This window comes from Podarcis filfolensis (assembly GCF_964270895.1).
Source record: "Podarcis filfolensis genome assembly, chromosome: 4".
In the NCBI taxonomy this organism is placed as follows: Eukaryota; Metazoa; Chordata; class Lepidosauria; order Squamata; family Lacertidae; genus Podarcis; species Podarcis filfolensis.
The window spans coordinates 48,450,616-48,462,959 of NC_139607.1; the positions used below are offsets into that span (position 1 = coordinate 48,450,616).

Below are 12,344 nucleotides of genomic sequence, written 5' to 3' on the forward strand. Positions count from 1 at the left end.
CTATGTCACAGAGAGAATTGGTTGCAAAGCTAGGGGGATCAGCAATTTGCTGCATGACATAACATACTGTTATAAACGAAGATTTGGTTGTGATAAAAATCTGACTCAACGCATCAATATTTCAGATCCAAGTACATTGTTATCTTACAACCAAGGAAGAACCATGTCTACGTGTGCACCCTGCTCCAAGAAAACTCTGTATCTTGTTATACAGTCAAGGGAGCAGAAGAGCAAGATCACATTGTGCAGTACACCATCCCACCCATCTGACTTTCTCAGAATTAAGATTTGTCCATCCCTTTCCTAGCTCCTTTCTTCACAATATTTAGGTAACTCTGGCTCCAACTCTGTGTACATCTACTTCGACAAAAACACTAGTAAGCAAAGTGTCTTCCCTTTGAATAGACATGCACAAGATAAGCCGTCAGAATGTTTTATCTCCAGTGCTTTGAGAAACTAGGTTTCTTTAACTTGCACACTTGCCCATTCTCAACCTCAACCATTTCCCGCATGATACATAACGTTTTGGTACACGTATCAGGAAGAAAGAGGTTGGATGGGCATTTAGCTATTTATAAAAAAACATTTATACACCACTGATTCATTAAAAATATTATCTATACAGCCATTCAGTAAAAATCATATAAAAATTTAAAATCAGAAATCAGTTAACTACTGTGGGAAGATGCATTCTTAATTGCCTGTGTTAACGTGATGGAATATAAAACTTTTCAACAGGCGTTTAAAAGCTGAAACAGAAGACTTCTGCTGAATCTCTATCGGAAGAGTGTTCTACAGTAACCCAACCTCAAGGTTACTAACACCTGGGCTACAATGATCAGGGTACCCCTGTCCAAGAATAGCTATAGCTGGCAAACCAGACAAAGCTGGTAAGAGGCACTTGTAGCCACAGAGGACACTTGGGTCTCTAGTGGCAAATGTAGCAAGGAGTACCCCCAAACTACAGACTTGTTCCTTCAGAAGGTGTGCAACGCCATCCAGAACAGGCAATCTACCTATCTCCTAGAAACAGGAATCCACCTGAAGCAGCTCAATTCCCCCAGGATTCATGTAGTTTATTGACCTTCATCCAGACCATCGCTGTGCTCAGACACCAATCCAGAACTTTCACAGTCTCTCCTGATTTGCCCCTGGTCAGGAGTAAGCAGCCTTCAGACCATATGGAACAACTCTGCTGGACAACTCCTCAAGCACTGCTCTCACCGTCATGTGGTAAGACCAATTATGAGCCCAAACACATGACTGGTCTGCTTCTGAGCACGATTTATGCCACTTACACTCTAGCCCATGCCTGGTCCATGGTTGGCATGGAGGCCATGAACTATTGAGTAGAACCGTAGACATTTTCAGAATGAATGTTGAAGTCACCCAAAACCACAGTTATGTGCTCCTCCAACACCACACCCGAGACAACCTCAGCTAGTTTACTCAGGGATGAGCAGCAGGGTGGGTTGTGCATCAACAGCATCCCTAACCTGTCTCTTTGGCTCAGCACCAGATGCAGGCCCTACAGCCCTGCTCAAAGAGAGATGGGTTTCCTGGTGATGAGAAGTGAACTACTATGGACTACATTCACACTTTCCTCCACCACTCCCGTCTGGGCTGATGTCATATGGAGTACCAGGGTAGGCAGAGCTGAGTCAGATCTGGTCCACCCAGCTCCCTCACCCAGGTCTTGGTGATACAGATCAGATCTTCATGCTCATCAACAATCACATCATGGATCAGCATGGTTTTATTACAGACTGAACTGTCATTTAGCAATAGAACCACCAGACAGTTAGGAACAGTGGCAGAGCATCCATTAGTACCACGCATAGGAGTGAGCTCAATGGGAAGAAGTATCAGGCGGAAGCACCTGTCACCACCCCTCCATGAAGTGTTTCCCCATTAAACAAGGACATTGCTCAAAACATTAACAATGCAATCCTAACCATATTAACTCAGAAGTCTTACTGAATTCAATAGGGCTTTCTCCCAGTAAGTGGAGTTAAGATTATAGACTAAATTACTAATCAAGTAGCGACAAGGTAGAGCAGACAATTTTGTTCGTTTATTTGTTCTTCCCCCCTCCTTTTATTTACTCCTACAGTGCAATCTTATAAATGAAGTACTCTAGATGTTTTGGACCACAAATCCTGACTGGGCCGAGGGGATTTGCAGCCCAAGACATCTGGAGGGTACCAGGATGGCAAAAACTGGTCTATTCAAAGTTGAGCCCCACTGAATTCAGCTAAGTGAGCACAGGGTTACAGACTGTCTTTTTATGTAAATATATAAACCAAATATTTACACACTACAAACACACATTCTGTTTTATATACCTTTTTGGTGCTGAATAACTTGTAAATATTTTATATGATTCATGCTCTGGTTATTAGTCACCAGTAATTTTTATTAACATATTTTAAACTTTCAAAAACATTTCAAGGATTATATTATGCAATTACATTGATTTTAAATACTTCCATTTTTTCATGTTATGCTTGTGGGTGCTTTGTTCAAATTGAGTTAGTGGGTACTTTTATATTAAGTATCCTGAAATATAATTTGTTATCTTGTAGCGCCTCTGAAGAAGGCGTCTTGCTAAAACATGTTGCACTAAATGCTTTCCATTTCTATTATCATGTCAAGGCTTTGCCAACTTTTGGTCAGAAAGACTTAACATATTTACTGTGACATTAGCTTTCATGGGGTAAAATGCATTTGTCGGGCTCCTTGATGCATCTGACCCATGGAAGCTTATGCCACAACAGACTTACTCTATGCAAGCAAAGAAGTATAACATTCACAACGTACGTCCCCTCCTAGGTGAATTACATTTTCAATAACATTCTGGGGCTGGGGCTCTGCAAGTAGAGACCAGGATCCAACGAATATACGGAAGATAGAAGAGAAGTTGATATTTGCCTAAATTTGTATATAAAATGCCTGCATGCAACCCCAAGGCGCTTTGCTTCCCTCACTCCTTGCAGGTGTTTGGCTCCTTCCGTGTTCTCTTAAAAGTACTAAGAGAGATGTTTCTTAATATGTATCACATTCCTGTCTCTTGTAGCGATTATGAATTCTTAGCCCTACCCAATTAGGAACCATTAAAAAACAACAACCTGGTACCTGTCTTTCATCTCTGGAGAACCCAACACCTGCAAGGTGAGGAGGGTGGGAGAAGAAAAAGCAAGTGCCTTCTTTACTTCTTCCCTCAGTCTCTTCTTCCTTCATATCTTTGTAAAGGAACTGCAAAGAGAAGCTACCTCCTCTATTTTCTGCATCTTGCATCCAGTACATTTCAGGTTGTGTGGCTGATGGGACCCCTCTGGGAGGGCTTGTCCATTGTGGCTTTACTGTGAATACTGTGGCTTTACTTTAAAAAAAAAAAAGGCGATCCAAATTCTAATAACCTGCATTCGGCAAATCAATAGGTATTACATACCTGTAACTCCTCACATGAACTGAATTGGATTTAAAAGGTCAGAAATCTAAAATGATAAACTGATATATTCTGAATGTAGCACTAAGTTATTTAAGGTTCATTATTAGGGTGACTATAGTAGGGGCTATGCATATTTGTATCTTCATATATTTATTTACTGTATTTTTACAAAAAATACAAAAACACCACATTTAGCACCAGGAACAGATGATGACGATGATGATTATCCTTCCTACCAAATGAGCCATAGGCAGCAAGGAACGAGGCAATAAAAACAATCCAAAATTTTGAAAAATGTTTCAGGCAAACCAAATATCTACATAACTAAAAATTCCAAAGTTGCTAGAAGCAATGTCTTTTGACAATGCTTGGGTAAACAGGAACGTTTTAACCTTTTGCCTCAATGCTAATAATAAGGGGGACAGATGCAGTTCACCAGAGAGGAGGGGACTCCATAAGCTGGGCACTGCTACGAAGAAGCCCCCATCACAGGGCAGCACCAGCTGGGCTGCACCAAGCAAAGAATCTCAACATTCATCCTAAAACCAAACAGGTTTCTGTGAAAATGCACCTTAAAAAGACAATGCTGACAACAGACACATAGTGAACTTTTCCAAAAGCCAAGTAGGATTTCCAATAGTAATAGGCAGCTTTTGAACAACATGTCAGGCAGCTGTAGTTATAGAGTTATCTAGTCTTTCATATTATGTTACAGTCATACCTCGGGTTATGAATGCTACAGGTTGCGCGTTTTCGGGTTGTGGACCATGCCGAACCTGGAAGTGCCGGAACGGGTTACTTCCGGGTTTCGGCGCTTGCGCATGTGCAGAAGCACAAAATGACATCATGCACAGAAGCGGCGCTTCAGGCTACAAACGCTGTGGGTTGCGAACATGCCTCCCACACAGATCATGTTCGCAACCGGAGGTATGACTGTATATACATGTAAGTTTATTTTTATGCTGCCTTTCAGCCAGAGGAGCCCCCCCCCCAAGTGGCTCAGAAAGGATAATATAAACAAAACACAACTTTCAAAACTTTTAAACAAAATTTTAACACTTCAAATATTATTTTATGTTATTTCATTTTTAATATTTGTATTCCACCCTTCAGCCATAGATCTCAGGGCAGTTCACAGCATAAAAATACAAGATAAAAACACAAAATACATAATAAAAACAAGAACAAACCAAACCAATAACCCCACCACTACCACCCACAGGAAACCCAATGAAAGCAGTAAGAATTGAATTTGTTTTCTCTTCCCCACCCACCCAGATTTGCGCAAGCAAGTCCACATCTGACTTGCATCCTTTTTATCTATGTGATTTACTTACTGTAACAAATAGATTCTTGTTTATTGTTTTTTATGCTATTTCACTGAGATTTCTGTTTTCATGCATGTTGTTAGGAACCTTGAAATTTCCATTATGGGATGTAAAGTTTTTCTTCCTCCACAAAATGTTTTTACACACACACACACACACGGATTTTCATTATGAAAGAACCATTAGATTATTCACTGAAGAATTGCATTACTTGAGAAATACAAATATTCCTTCTTTCATCTCACTGATTTTTTTTTGTATCATTATACTGTGTGTTTAACACTTTTTAACGTCTGTAGACTTAAGTATCATAACTCCTTGGGAACACTGTTGTTTTTTAATCCTCCATTTTAAAAAGCTACTCAATGAGAGTTTTGAAATGAAGTTGTGTAAATATTCAATGACTGAGACAGGGAGTCATCAGGGTATAAGGAGGAGGAGCTGAAGGGGGCAAGGTTCTGTGCCAATAACTTAATCATAACCACGTGAGTAATTCATGTTTGGGGATGGTCTCCCCCCCCTTTTTTTAAGGATATGAATCAAGTTAAGTTTGTTTTGCTGTGGGTGAAGGAAAGGAGAATATAATACTATGAATCAGAAAGATGATCAAATATGTGGCAAAGACAGCTCAATTATAGTTGCTGCCTTTCGTCTCAAACTGCCTATCCTAAGAAGTCAGAATTTTGCTTATCAACAGAAATGATAGTTTTCAGTTTCCAAGATTCCCTATAACAGGAATGGACAGAAGGTAGAATATACTGGTCTCTGGTTGATTTGTAGCAGATTGACAAGGTTCTCTGGCTTCCAGCTGTTCAACCAAAACAACAACAATATGACTTTTCCCACCTAAATCAGACTGCTGAAATGAATTGACTTTTCAGGAATTGACTTTTGTGTGAAGAACTGTGAGCTAAGTTTAGGCCCCCTACTGAAAACAGAACATGCTCAGAGGCACTCTTGTTTTTTAATTCTAACTGTATACCTTTTGCACCTGACTCTCGTTGGTAGATCTATCAAGACTGAAGTTTGCCCACCCCTTTTATATTCTCCTCCTCCTCTTATTGAATGTTATCACTAATGCATTTTAGCTTCCAGAATATCTTACTGTATTGGGATGCCCTTCTGCCTGGTCGCTGTGGTAATGAACAGCAGTTTGAAATTTGTCCAGCTCTGAAATGGATTTTAAAGTCAAACTACGGCAAGTACAGATTTTGCAATGCTTAGAGGAATGAAATTATCATTCTATCAATGATCTTTTAAAATGACATACACAAAAAATAAAATGTTCACTTTGACTTTGACTTGTCCCCCCCCCCCCAGTTGATTCTTGGGACTTTTGCAGTTTGTTATAAAACAGCTTTTAATAGTCTGAAAGGATAACAACTTGTTTTTCATTTGTAATGCAATTAAAATTGTATGCTTCAAAAGGAGAAATAATTATTTCTTTAGTAGCAGTGGGGAACTCATTCTCATAAAACTCACCGAAACTGAAAGACCTGCGAAAGCACAGGGTCACCTCACATCTGCACCTCACAGACAAACTTCCAGAATCCAAACCACAGTAAATTACACTGAATAGAACCAATACAACAAATAGTGCAGGAAGAGGGGATCTTGCCAAAATAATACTTGGCACAATCCAACCCAAGTTCAGTATATTGATGTTTCCTTGATTTTACTGGGATGGCTGAGCCCATGCTTAAAATCTCTCCCACTGGGGTGAAAAAGTCCCGAAATACCGGTTGGAATGTGCTCAGACCAAATGAGACACTGGAATAGCAAACATACAGAGGGAGAGAGGAGAAATGGCAGCAATGCCCAAATCCATCCCACCCCCAAATGCGAAGCTCCACTTGGGTTGGTCCTAATCTGTCAGTCTAACTGACCCCATAGGTTTGTTATGAGGGGAAACCATATGAGGAAGGGCAGGATAAAAACACACACACGATAAAACAGAAATTTAGACATCAGTAATGAACAATATGGTAATCTGCAAGCATCAAAAACAAACCCAAAGAGTTCACACAGAAGCAGATAAACACAGAAACAGCAGAAGCTGCCTTATATGGAGTAAGATCTAGCTCAGTACTGTCTACACTGACTGGCAGAAACTCTCCAGGATTTCAGACAAGCTTTTCCCCTGCCCAATTTGAGATGCCAGGGATTTGCAGGTGAAGCAGATACTTTACCACTGGCCTTATAGACTGGCAGTGCTATGCCAGCAACAGCCACCATCACTGGATGTAGAATTGCAGCGCAGGGGCATCTCTTGGCACTAGAAACTACTTATTCACAATGTGTACTAAGAACAGCCCCCCCCAACATAGAATAAATTATTAGGTACCTAACTAAGAATTGCCAGACACACTTTTCATAATGGAATTGTACCTGGTAGACAGGTCATGGACATAGTGGTGCCATGGTGTCTGTGATGGCTTGCTTTCCCCCTGCCCTCCCCACCTAGCTCTCCTTGATAGAGAGAAAGAGACAGAGAGGCAAAAAAAAAAAAAAAGCGCAGCCAGCAATCCTTTCTGTATTTACTTAGGTGGGTGAATGAAGTAGGGTTTAATGAACTCAAATTCTGTCCTCCACCCCCAACCCATCCACTCTCCCCTGCCCCCCACCCCACCTCCAGCTAGAAAGAGAAGGAGAGTGAATGCAATCAGACAGCCTTCAGTATCCCAGTGAGGGACAATATATAGGATTTTCCAGATTCATCTCTCTCTTGAGGTGGGGGAGAAGGAACAGAGTGAGTATATGACTTCTTACATTGAGTGGTCTTTTGCAAACGTAAGTTAAGGAAGGGTAGAGAATATGTTTTCACCCTTCAAAAACATGTTTATAGGTGGAGAGCCTAATCCAGTTAGTGATGAAAGAAAGAGAACTCTTTTCCTTGCCTGTCTTCCCGTCTCTAGTAATATGGGCGAGTTCAATACTCACATGACTTTTTCTGCATGCTGATGTGATGCACTTTATATTCTTGAGTGGTTACAGAGGACATTTACTTACAGAAAGGCATACACCTCACACAACAGCTCTACTTAAAAGTAATGCCCTCAGTTTATAAAACAAGTCAACACAGAAACAGAAAACCCTTATTTTTGTTTATGCCACCCAGTTTGAATCTGTGGCTTTGCATGGAGGCATTGGGCAAAAGTCAGACCACAAGTATGCAGTACCACTGTGAGTAGAGAGAAAAAAAGATAATGTTTGTATTTTGTTTATGTAGTGTGCTAACCATCACAAAGCTTTTAGCAAGGATATTAAAACTAAAACTAAAAAAAGTCTATATTTCTTGAACTAGTTAATCAGTTATCACTTTAAAAGAATATCTCTTAGAAAAATAAACACAGTTTACAGCTATTAATCCTATGTACACGTGTGTGTGTGTGTGTGTGTGTGTGTGTGTACGTACTTCATTCAAGGAAAGCTCTGTGGGACACACATGAACACCACAAGCCCTATTTGGGAGTTCAGTTCCTCGATGTGATTAAAATCATGTGAGGGAGAGCAGCAACCTTGGCTAGCCCTGCCACCTCTGCAGTGCCCCTGTCCCATCTCTGCTGCTTCCGACATCTTACAGGGCTCATGCCTGCAATAGGGTACATGTGAAAGCTTCCCACTCAACATAAAGCTATACGTAATCAGGGATCTGAATCATCTGTGCAGCCTCTATAAGCAGGTTCTAAACAGAATTGTACAGAACTGTCTTGTACAGCAATGAGATGATTCTTTTTCAAAGAAGTGAAAATATTCAGACGACAGTATTGACGATAGTGCTCTAGATGCCACTAGATGAAACTGTAGGACTGCCAACTTTCTATTGTACTGCAGGAACTTATTTTCATTGCATATTTTGGAGATCAACTCAGACCTAAACTATATGTGGCATGCAGTCATGTGTATCTTTCTGTTTATGGGGAAAAACCATGACTCAGTGGTAAAGCATGTACTTTGCGTTCAAAAAGGGCCCAGATTCAATCCTTCCAGGGAGGCCTAGGAAGGACCCCTTTCTGAAACCCTGGAGAGGTGCTGACAGTGACAACACAGCAGAGCTGATGGACTCATGGTCTGGCTTGGTCTACACCAGTAACCGGTGATCCTCCAGACACCCTTTAAAACTGAAGTCACACACTACCTCTTACGCTTTTCCACCTGTATGAAAATAAGACATCTTTTCATCTACAGTGAAAAAACAGCAGCTGGGGGAGGCAATTTTGAGGAGAAAGACTGATGAAGTTACTCTACCATTCCCCTCTATCCCTCTTCTTAAGCACTCTGTATTCTGCCTTTGTTTGTTTTTTAATGAACACAGGATAAAGATTTACATAACTGTGGTCATGTCTAGTTTGGACCCCCACACTGAACTATAACTGACACATGTTGCCTTACACTACATCAGGCTGATGGGCTAGCATTTCCATGTATTTTGTGTAGCAGATATACCTAAGATCACCAACTTTTCCCCAAGTGGGGCCTGACAACAGAAATGACACAGGTGATGCTTTTTTATGGCATGAAGATAATATTATGGAGAAGTCTTCACCTGCTCAATTTCTGCTTTTAAATGTTATTAAAAAGTGCGGGAACTGATCCCAGCACTGCCGCACAGTGAGTCATGGGGCAAGATTCACTTCCTCTCCCCTTCTTTCCTCAGAGGATGCTCTGCACAGGTAAGTTCCCTTGCCTCCAGTTGCCAGTGATGTTGCTCAGACGCAGGGATACGCACCACATGATGGTGCCAAGTAATGCAATGAGCTGTGCTTCATAATACAGCTGGGGATGGATGGGAAAGTTATCACTTCATGCAGTGCTGAAGTAGCATATGGGCCATAGAGAAAGAGAAAGAAGATGGCACTGCAAGAGTTACTGAGGCTAAAAAGACTATAAACTGTCTGAGATGCCAGTTACAGGAATTTAAGTGCACTGTACACTGCTGCCTTATGCTACACGAGTATGCTCACACCGTTTAATAGTACATTTATTTTACATGCGAGAAAAACAGAAATGTTGTAGAATGTGTGTAACATGGCACTAAACTCTCATTTGGTATCTAAAACATTCACAAAAACAATATACCGACATGTCAAATGTGCAGATTTTCTGTAACCAATATAAGCAAATAGTAACAGTGTGAATTATGACATACTTTCATTTCTTTCAGACTTGAAAAAGAATCCCACCTGGCTTAGAATTTTAACATTTGTTATTATCAAGAATATGAGATTGTATCATTCAGGACCCAAGAAAAAATAATTTATGCAACAACAACAAAATTGCACAGGTATTTAAGTCCTGTGACAACTGTTACATTGCAGAAAAATGCAAAAATAGAAGGAAAGGTTAGAGAATATAACAGCTTTCCTGCCTTTCCCACACAACAATCTTCATGTATATACTTACATTAAATTCAGATACCAGATCCACACTAGGCTCTCCTCTAACCATTATTTAGATTAGCACCTAAACCATGACGGAAGCTTACAAATTTAAAAGTCAAGCTAATGCATACTTTGAACAAAGATGAAAGAGCATGACTTTATCTACTACTGCATATTGCTGGATAGTTATGATCAGTTAATATGTGAGGGGAGAGGCATCCACATGGTCTGATTAGTACCTAGGTCATCAACATTTGCCATCCATTTCCTCCCCCTTTCCTGAACCTTTTAGATATTTCTTTAACACAAGAATGTCTAAATTTGGGTTCCATTACTTCCAAGTTAGTATGAATAGAATATTCAACTGCTTGAATTTTTAACAGGAACTCTGACATATGAATTTAGAGCTCCAAACCCCCACAAAAACCCACAACTCACTGTCTGGTAACCATATAGCTTAAGGGAAATTATTTTCCTATGAAGCTCAAAAGTGAGAGCTAATATCCTAATATTGAGTGGCAAGCTGATAAGAAATACTGGGTGTGACTGGGCAGAGCCAAATGTAAAAGAGTGAACAATTATGGTAGGGCATATTCTAAGAATAGGGGTGATATAAGTGTAAGGAAATTGGAAAGAAGTGCATGAGGAAGACTTAATTATATAAATTGAGTTAAAAGGAGTGTTGGGACACCCATAGACCTGAAAAGATTCACACAAGACAGAAAAGTTTAGAGAGTTAGCAAAGATCAGTCTACAGACTGAAACATATAAGAAAATCAAACTCTTGACAGTCTTATTATGCCTTTAAATGGAGAAATGTTATGTGCTTAGGAGGGGGAGAAGAACTAGTACAGACAAGCTGTTCAGTATTTTAGAGCCAAAAATTTGGGAATTATATATGACACAGATTACCCATTCAAAGCTACACCAGACTTAAGAGTTACAACAACAAAATACATTTTGAAAGCCTTTTTTAAAGAGAAAAATTAATGTCATACCATCCAAAGGGGAGGAAATGCATTTGAAATATTGGTTTGCAAAAAGTATTCATTTGCAAATATGAAGAGCTTGGAGCAAAATGGATGATTGCTTTTGTATTTCTGGAGACGAAACCTAAAACACACAACACCAATCATTTATTTCTGTGTTGTGTGCACGCACATGTATGTACTGTTACAATGTCTGGCTTGCTATAGATTTAAACTTACTACAATCTCTCTAAAACTCCCTGCAAGCTAATTTATAACCTGCCATCTTCACAACTACTGTGTGAGGAATGCTTTTTCTAACTGGTATTTAATACTGGGGCTTTAAATATAACCTCAACACCCTCTATACTAGAGCAGGGGAAGGGAGGGGTGGGAAACAGAAGCTAACTGGCCCTAATAAAATGCAGCCTGTTTCTTTAAGGAAAAGTGTCACAGGAAAAGCACAAGAAATGCTACAATCTCCACCCACTGTCGTATAAAAACGGCTGCCTACACACACCACACACCCTGCATCCTGAAACCCACCCTCCTTTATAAAACCAGTGCATTAGGTGATGGAAATTCAGGATATGCAACCGCAGTACCTCCTAAGTCATCTCTAGAAAGGCTAACACACGGCATTTTTGTGACCTCTGCCCACTTGATCATGCTTCCCTCTTATATCCTGTGAGTGGGCTGTCTAATCGAGTCAGTGCTTCCCACAGCTCTTGCAGACTGCAGCAGCCGCCCTTCTCCTGGAAATAACAAGCCCTGGTCTTTTAAACATTCCATTCTTCTCTAACACCAACAATGTTTCCTGCTCCCCTTCCCTTCCAAACACCAGGTCTTTCAATACCACGCTCCCAACTCCTGACACCTTTCTTTAGCTATTTAGTGCTTTTAAAACTGTATGCTTGGGGTCTCAAGTAGTTCTTTACACCTTCTCAGTTCTGAACTGCAGCCATAGAAAACATATTTTACTTATACCCCTGAAGTTCTCTGTTAAAGAATTAATACACTTACCAGTAATAATGATTAGGTAAGTGTGCAATGGTGACTGATTAGACTACTGTTAGCCCCTTGCTATATTTATCATTACTTCCCTTGCTTCTCCTTCCCCTCATTTTAAACCCCCTTGTTATTGTATTATTCCTTGTGTTATTTAAATTGTATGTAAAACAATAAAAATAATGGTTTTGTAACATTTTTACAGAAA

At 40.1% G+C, this 12,344-nt stretch overlaps 1 long non-coding RNA gene across 1 annotated transcript in view; it reads right to left on the bottom strand.

The window, feature by feature from the left end:
* Positions 1-12,344, bottom strand: part of LOC310762097 — a 67,100-nt gene that overhangs the window by 22,644 nt on the left and 32,112 nt on the right. The window lies entirely within an intron of this gene.